The following is a 7714-nucleotide window of genomic DNA, read 5'->3' on the forward strand; positions in this document are numbered from 1 at the left end:
GCTTAATAAAGCTTAGCATATTGGTTGCTTTATGGACAATAGTATTATAATGGTCAGTAAATGTAAGTTTAGAATCTAATATAACACCTAAATCTCTAATCTTATCGCACCTTTGAACATCTTGATTTTCTAAAGAGACAGTAATCTGTGGTGTATTACGTTTTCTGCTATATGTGATTAGATTACATTTTTTGACGTTTAATTTAAGTAAACTTTTACTACACCATTTATCAAACATACTTATTTCATTCAGATAAATGTCGCTCTCTTTTTTGCTATTGATTTCCATAAAAAGTTTCATATCGTCAGCATAAATAAGAATTTTAACATGTTTTATCACATATGAAATATCATTAACAAACAATATGAATAACAATGGGCCTAAATGTGAACCTTGGGGAACTCCTGATGTAACATGAACAGTTTTAGATAGTTTTCCCTCAAATCTTACTATTTGTTGGCGATCTGTTAAATACGATTCAATCCAGTTGAGGAGTCTCATTGCAATTCCCATTTTATTTAGCTTGAAAATCAACATAGGAATATCTAATCTGTCAAATGCTTTACTAAAGTCGGTGTAAAGTGATTCGACGTGGTTACCTCTATCCATTGCATTTAAAGTGTAATTTACAAATTCCAAAAGGTTTGTTGTAGTAGAACGACCTTTAAAGAAACCATGTTGAACATTAGTTATTCTATGTTTTATTTGGCTAAATACTTTTATATTAATGATTGATTCAAATAGTTTTGGAATGGATGAAATAATAGCAATTCCACGATAATTTCGAATATCAGATTTTTTACCAGACTTGTAAATGGGTATAAGAAATGACCTTTTCCATTCTTTTGGAAATCTGCCCTTTTCAAGTGACATGTTGAACAGCCAGAATAATGGTGCTGTAAATTCATTGGCTAAGTTTTTCAGTAAAGCAGGTGGGATTCCGTCAGGCCCTGATCCTTTGGAGGAATCTAAATTCTTCAGTCCTGTTAAAATGTCTTGTACCTGTATTTGACTAACGCCTACATCGGTTGTAAAATCAGGAAAACTAGAAAAGTGCTCAAAATCACGGTCATTATCCGAGAAGTTTGTATAAGTCTCTTGGAAAAAATCAGCAAAGAGATTGCAAATGTCATCTTTATTATCTGCTACTTTATCATCCAATGTCATTTTAGATGGAAAGTTGTTAGACTTCATCTTAGTTTTAACATAATTGAAGAAATTCCTAGGGCAAGATTTTAAATCATTTTCAATTTTTGTGTTGTACTCTTCAAGTGCAGTGGATATGGCTTGATTAAGTTGGTTGACAATATACAAATAGTTTTCTAAACTTTCTTGAGTTTTTTGTTGTCTGTAAATTTTATGAGCCTTTTGCTTACGATTTTTCAAATTTTTTATTTGCTTATTGATCCAAACAGGATTTTTTGACCCATTCCTACGACGTCTCCGCAAGAGTGGAACTTCCATCTGAATAATTTCCGACAAAATTGAATAAAAACCCGTCACTGCATACTCCAAATCTTCCTGATTTTTCAAAACGGATTGCCAATCTATTCTATTCAATTTCTGTTTGATGCCGTTATAATTGGCGTTTTTATAATCAAAGAAATTCTCAAAGTCATAGTAGTCGGAATTATGATAATTATGAACAAAGATTGAGTACTCGATAGCTGTATGAAACGCTTCATTTTTCCATAGTGGAGAAAGAGATTCGTTCACACAGAAATCTTCCATTATGTTTGAGAATAAGAAGTCCAAATAACAGTTTTGTCGGTTTTTCACATGATTGATTTGATTTAAACCTAAAAATGCAGCTCTTTCAAAAATAAGTTGTAATGATTCGTTTTCACCAACAACCGGCAGCAGAACATTTTCGTTTTCGGAATCACGAATAAAATCAGCATTACGCTGATTAAAGTCGCCATAGATATGCACTTTGAATTCTGGAGAAAACTGCGACAAAATTTCTTCAGCGGTTTGAAAGAAAATTTCATATGATAATTTGCAAGCATGGTCGGGCGGAAAATACACAGAAGCAAATATATGTGTTTCACCGGCGATATGTGCTTTTACCCATACGTGTTCAAACTCTTTATATTTTGATGAAACAATTAATTCTGAATTGAATTTCGAAGATATTGCAATGAGAACTCCCCCACCAGACATTCTTTGGGTAAGAACCAGATCGCGATCATCTCTAAATACATTAAAATCGTTACCAAAAACTTCTTCACTCTTAATTTTTTCGTTCCAACTAGTTTCAGTACCCAAAACAACCGAGAAGGATGAAGTTACTATTCTTTTATAAATTTCGTTCATTTTCGATGCACTCCTCATGCGATTGAAATTTTGGCAATATACCAAAATTTCGGTAGCTTCTGAAGAAGTTTTTGGAAACACACCCCTTTGCACAGCATTACTTGAAATTCCAGATCCTTCATTAGACACAATGTCATTATTTAAAATATTACCTAGAACAATTTGTTGAATATCACCCACTATTGGATCGTCATGGTCTACGTCTGGAGACTGCGTCAGGTTGAGCGTAAACGGCTGAGAAGTCATCAGGTCCTGGTGAGCATCGGTTTCCGCACAATTATTGTCGTCATAATTTGCTTCCTCTGGAGAGAGCGTCAGTTCTGGCGAAAACACGTGTGTCTACACGGGCACTCTACGTAGGATGATGGAGTTGAAAAAGTTCCTTGTGGCATGTTCCGTGAAGTTGTGGGGGCGCTTGGTTGGTAGGGATTCATGGTTTCCCTTTTTTCAAATTGTATCGTTGGTTGGAAGTTTAGCGGTGGACGTGAAAACTGATTTTTTGCAGCTGCAAGTAGCTCACGATCGGGTGGAAGGTGGAAAGAGTTTGCATTATTAGCAGTGGCATTCCTGCGATTGCCGAAAACAGTACGGCGTGAGTTCATAGAATTTAAGCGGAGAGGGGTATTGACAGAACTGTTGTTGTAAACGTTGTTTACATTACCACCCAAACTGTTGGTTGTAGCATTGCGTGTCACGTTCCGCTTACGTCGCCTTCTGGCTTTGTCGGCCTGCTTTTGCTGATTCAATCGGTGGAGTTGGCGTTTGTCGTATTCCGCCCAATTCGCTTTCCATACTTTCCTCGTGCCTAAGAGTCGCCAGCCAGAGTTGTCTTCTTTGTTTTTATTTGATTCAGAATTTAAACTGGGCGGTAAGCCTGCGGTACCGGAACTCGAATAAGAGTTTACATCAGCAGTTTCAGCCAACTCTTGTAATAGGCTTGGCGGTGACTCATCTTCCGCAAATCGGTCTTTGCCAATGCTAGCATTGTGTTCGTTGCAATGAGCAGCCATCTCAATGGTTAGGCTACTCAAAGACTGAACCTCGGTACAGATCTTTTTTAATTCATCAGTCAGATCTACCGTCAAAGCCTCTACAAAATCTTCAATATGTTGTTTTGAAGATTTCATTGAAATATCTAATAGACCAGTCAAATGGTTTTTTAGTGCAATCAAATCGTTGCTGGGCATATCATTCCTATATTCTGAATGCTTTTCGGCCACACGCGATAATACCGATACAGCATTTGACACGCTCGCCGATGTGCTATTATTAATGCAAGAACACAAAAGTGTACAAACTCCAGAACAAGCATAACCAAAATAGAACTTTTTGGACAGAATCTCTTTTGTTATGGTTTATGAATAAGCGTAAGGTAGTTGGTATAAGCTCTTTATTAAACTTTTGGTCTCCACGAAGAGGTGCGTGTCCGCTCAAAAATCAATTTTGGGATGGGAACGTGCGTGACGTGAAACGATACAGTATCAGCAGTTTCTCAAACTGTTAGTCATCAGCCCTTTTCTATCTTCCCTGATGCAAACTTATTGTATGAAGATTCCAAATATTTCAATAAATTGTTAAGTTTTGCTGGACCTCTTCCCCTACCCTTGAAACAGGACCTAATCAATGGCTATTGCTATATTCTGTGTAATGTTATCGATTTTGAGAGATGGAAGATAATGTACAAAATGTGACGGGATCGACAGTCTTATCAAAAATAAAATGAACTCGATAATGTTCCTTGCCATTGCTTAAATATTGTTGAGTTCATTCTCAGGTACATTATTTATAACAAAGAACTGATCATTCTCATTGATATATGCCTATCACATTCACATAGAAAATTATATCCCAAGTAACACAGAAAACATCTTCTCGGTCAGCTATCTGATGATATATTTAGGTGTTAAAGATAATATTCAATACATCTTCTGTTTTAAGACAGTTCTGGTGATGTTTTAGAAAAACATACCTATTCGGCAAACACAGATACCGCATTTGTGCTATACTCCTGATTGATAAATGCATGTATTACTTAATTAAAGCACTCCCAATAACTAAACTTCAGTCGATGTAAATTAAGTAATAAAGTTGCTTTTGAATACATATTCCGAACATATCTGTTTGATTGTTTTGATACAGATGTTATAATTATGTTTTCTTCTGTCAATTGAAAAACATATTTAGCATTTGTCTCTTTGAAATCTCAATTTCTCTTCGAATATGGATTCAGCGTAATCGATGTAGTGAAATAAAATCTGCAGCGAACAATTAAGCAAAATGGTAATTAATGCAAGCTGAGAGCAAAATGATTTAAAACATACACGAAAATTGAGGGCAAATGAAAATTCATCAGATGTGACTTTTTCAATGTCAACGAGCATTTCATCTCATTGACGATATTGACAGCATTTATATTTGTTGTTTTAAACACGCACTTAATACGCATTTAAAACTTCATTCAAACGCAAAATTGCTTCCAATACCCGTGTTTTTTTATCGCTTCCAAAGCAATGCCATGATACAGCACCGGTCATAAAAATTAATAAATATTGAAGTTTTATTTCAAGCGATTAACATGTAGCTGAATTACGATTTTCAGCACGGCAGGTCAGGAATGTGTGCAATCCAGTTAACAAGTTTGATTTGTTTTGAATTTTTTGATCTCTTGAATCAAAACATACCAACAAAATGAATTATCGTAGGTACCTAAACCAATAACTATTACAAAGATTTTTTACCTGCCATGTTCGCATTTGATTGAATCCACCATGTTTCTCGCTTGTTCCTTCAGAGTAAAATTTCACACAATCTGAAAAATCATGGAACGCAAGTTACAATTGCGCATCTAATAAATAGCGCATCAATAAACACGGAGTACAACACTCAGTTTCACCGAAAATCTTACGCGGCACCTACAAAACAGTACACCATACATGCACAATCGTTGCATTATATTTTGGAACTCGTAAACTGATAAAAAAAATCGTAACTAAATTTCCTGCAGCAAGATATTCGTTTTTCATTCCGTTAGTTGAACTACTTGAAGTCAATGATTAATCAATTTTGTTTTTACTTTTCTGAGCTGTCAAACAATTTCAAGCAATACACAATTTGCACTTGTATTCAAACACGAAAAATTACGTCTTGATAACTTGATTATAACTTATTGGGCATAATGATGGGTGATATAATTTAGATGTAACAAATCAGAATGCTATGAGAAGTATGAAATAGGTATTGTAGAGCATCTAATTAAAGTATGAACGATGTTGTAAAACATTCAATTTCTGCGCTTTTTCGGTTATAAAGATGTATGAAATTTAGTGTTGTACATTCGAACCAAAACAGCGGCGATATATTAAAGGTGCATTTTGACCTTATTTATGACAAATTGTGTTACTTGGGATGATGTCATGTTATATAAGAATAAGGAGAGGCCTCTGCAACATGAACTCCAGACGATCCTAGGCTTGATTATACTCCTGTACATCATCAGAGTTCAGTAACATACTCTAGAGCAGCGTGCTGCCGTTACCTCTTTGCGTGAGACTGAAAAATATTAATCAGAGAGGCATCGAAAACTCAGCGAGGAAGATGCAGAACAGAGCAAAATTCAATAACAAAAGTGCCATAACAACTCCGCGAGTGCTGTTTTGTTCGGGCGGGACACTCAAGAGTTCTTTCAAAGTGTGGGTAAATGTGACCTTAGCAACAAGAGAAAAAGAGTACCAGAAAAAACCTCGTACTTTTTTGCACTCTCATTCGCATCGTTTGAGGATCTGTGTTGAAAGTTGAGTGCAATTTTTATTCCTCAATAAAACATCAAAATCGCCACATTTTTGCATCGCAGAGAAGTTCTGTCAAGCCTGGTTGCTAGGACGTGGCCAGAGCAACTCTCGAATGTTGAAAGATGCATCAATCTTGTCCATCAGCCCATGCTAAATTTGAAAACTCTAATTGATTAACGGATAGGAAGGAATCAAACCTTATTGAATCGTATATGACTTGACACCTACCATGTTTCGTAGGTGATCAGCACCAACATAATGTCGGAAATTCAACTCTGAGGCTATTGAAAAACATTTAAATAGCTTCAAATAAGTTTTGAGTTTATGTTCCAAGCATTTTAAAAAAATAATTTTTTTTTGTGTTGATAAAAACGGAATAATTTGTTGACGAAATCGGAACGTGACAAAATCGGAGCGTGACAAAATCGGAACGTGATAAAAACGGAACATACCTGTATATATTAAAATTCAAGTTTTGTCTGACGAGCTGTCAAAATTAATTCAAATCATATACAACTTGATATCTTGGACATTTTGTACGGAAAATCGAAAAACTTGCCCATGTATTGTCCAATATTGTAAATGTGAAACATGCCAAAATCCACTACCTCCAGTAAGGGAGCATTCACTCCATACCCGATGGCAATAACAATTATTAATTATAAATTCAATTATTCAATACAGTAGCAGGTAAACCAGCAGATTAAGAATTGAACAAAAACAGCAAAACCCATCGGTTACTTTCACTGCAAACAAAAAAATTATGAGAAAATAAACCATTTTCAGGCCGTCACCCTTCGTTCCCCCTTAATCCAAGTAGCCCAAGATCAAGCAAAATTTCTAACACCATCGCGAATGCTTCCAAACAAAAAAAAGTAGGCTATGCCTTCCGCCACCACCCCTTTATGACTTACCTCTAAAAACAGGAGGGGAGGGGGATCGCAAAACTTCTCAACTTCCACCCCGAAGATCCCCGTTGCAATTTCCGAAACGATGCAAAAATGTAACTACCGTTTAGCACTGGAAACGCCAATCCAACAAACGGAAGTAAAATCACCGATTTTCCGCAAAACTTGCACTGGGACACGAAACAATCAAAATCACTTCACGTCGTAAATTGCTTTCGCGCAAGGGAAGAGGCCCTTCTTTCTTAGGCCCTCGGAAGGAAGAGTTGCGACTTTCTTCCTGTCTTTGCGACACCAATCTTCGGGACCACTTCCAGGATGTTCCACACCGAGCGCAGTTGTAATGGCGGAGGTTCCACACTGTTTTTTGCTGGTTCTCCGTTTATAGCTAGAGATATTTCGGATTTAATTCCGATCGGAGGCAGAAAGAAGCAAGTCTGGCGAGAGTTTTTCTAAATACAATCTGACAGCTTGAAAAAAGCGGCGTTCGACCCGCGCCAGTGCGGCCAGCTTGTTTGAGGAAGTGACAAATGTACGAGTTCACATGGGAATGTGTAGGAATGGATGTAAAAGTTGAAAATCAACGGAATAACCACACAAAATGAACCGAAAATTCAATTTTGTATTTAAAATATCTATTTTAAGATTTTCTTACGGTGAAAATGTTTGTTCAACAAACAAAAACTCAATCCCTCCAAATCCCG

At 36.3% G+C, this 7714-nt stretch overlaps 1 protein-coding gene across 4 annotated transcripts in view; it reads right to left on the reverse strand.

Annotated features, from left to right (window-relative positions):
* Positions 1-7493, reverse strand: part of LOC5568570 (transcriptional regulator ATRX homolog) — a 52278-nt gene extending 44785 nt beyond the window's left edge. For 3 of the 4 annotated variants that reach the window (XR_002501264.1, XM_021849732.1, XM_021849731.1), the window contains exon 1: positions 7020-7470. The gene's annotated coding sequence lies outside the window, so the exon portion shown is untranslated. Of the gene's footprint in view, positions 1-7019 lie in introns of all 4 variants that reach the window. The other variant, XM_021849730.1, reaches the window with a different exon arrangement.
* Between the last annotated feature and the right edge of the window lie 221 nt (positions 7494-7714).

This window comes from Aedes aegypti, chromosome 3, assembly GCF_002204515.2.
Source record: "Aedes aegypti strain LVP_AGWG chromosome 3, AaegL5.0 Primary Assembly, whole genome shotgun sequence".
NCBI classification, from domain to species: domain Eukaryota; kingdom Metazoa; phylum Arthropoda; class Insecta; order Diptera; family Culicidae; genus Aedes; species Aedes aegypti.